The following is a 1,229-nucleotide window of genomic DNA, read 5'->3' on the forward strand; positions in this document are numbered from 1 at the left end:
TTTAGTTCTCATCAGGAATAAGAAACATCGACCAACCAACCCCCACACACACCACCATTTACTTCATCAACCATGCATTATTAATAACCCCCCCACATTAACACGACCCACAACACCCAAATGCCCTCAACCCACTCCTCCTCCCCCCACCGGCATATAATCTCTCATAACCTCGGAAAATCGTCCTACACACAAGAAATATTTAACTAACAAAAGACCTGCCTTGAAGCCACCACCACACACGTCACAGTCGACTTGAACTGATGGTTCTCACGAGGTTGGGGTCCCATACCAATACCACATACCGTGTCTCCTTATACCATAGTGCTCCTGTCACCTAATATACTGGGGTTACTATCGATTCCTCTTGTATGTGGATAAGATTGTTCTGTGTCTAAGTAGTTGCTGTAGTTTATATATGGTATTAATGTTTCTGCACTTTTGTGTCTGGATGCGTGGAACGTGCTAAATCATAGTTATAAAATACAAGTTAATTTTTTCCTAGTTATAATATGATTTGTTTTTCATAGCTTAAAACTGTATAACAATTGCACTCAATAGATGAATGAGAAAAATAGAAAGGATACACCTTGATGAAAAGTACCATTATGCTAAAATATTCACTTAACACGGTATTTCATAGGTTTGTGTAAAAGTAAACTGGCAAATAACATTTACCACAACAGTAACCTCCGCTTCTGAACCATACAAATAGTTTTCTAGTGTCCATAACACGAAATATAACTGTTTCTCTAAATATTGAACGGTTTCCTTCGGTTACACCACAAAATCTAATATTTTTCTCTATTATCAAAAATTAAACATTTGATCGGTGATATTGGCTGAAAAAACAGTACAGTGACGTAAACATATAATCTAAAACAACAACGAAAACACTTACCATTCGGATAATATGCAAGTTCGGTTATCAGTCCAATTCTTCTTGGGTTTATTCGTCAAGGGAAAGAGATAATTCTTCTTTCAAAACGGTTTCACGGTTAAGGGTCAATCGTTCCTTAATAATAATAAAGTCAGCTCTATTGCTCGTTTCTCTCAAACCAAACAGCACATAAAGCAAGAGAAAATCCAGTTCCGATAGCTTCTTTTCCTTTAAAAAAAAATCACAGCGTGAAGAAGACCTTCGACGGAGCGGCAGCGACCTTACCCTTCGCCCGTGAAACCGACACTGTCATAAGATCCACAAAATTTTAAGTTTGGCCGCGTTGGTT

General features: G+C 37.9%; 1 protein-coding gene across 1 annotated transcript in view; it reads right to left on the reverse strand.

The window, feature by feature from the left end:
- LOC119581622 overlaps nucleotides 1–1,191 on the reverse strand; it is a gene marked incomplete in the record, with an annotated part of 45,123 nt that extends 43,932 nt beyond the window's left edge. Inside the window, 1 exon segment of the mRNA XM_037929740.1 lies at nucleotides 902–1,191.
- Between the last annotated feature and the right edge of the window lie 38 nt (nucleotides 1,192–1,229).

This window comes from Penaeus monodon, chromosome 15 (assembly GCF_015228065.2).
Source record: "Penaeus monodon isolate SGIC_2016 chromosome 15, NSTDA_Pmon_1, whole genome shotgun sequence".
Taxonomy (NCBI): Eukaryota; Metazoa; Arthropoda; class Malacostraca; order Decapoda; family Penaeidae; genus Penaeus; species Penaeus monodon.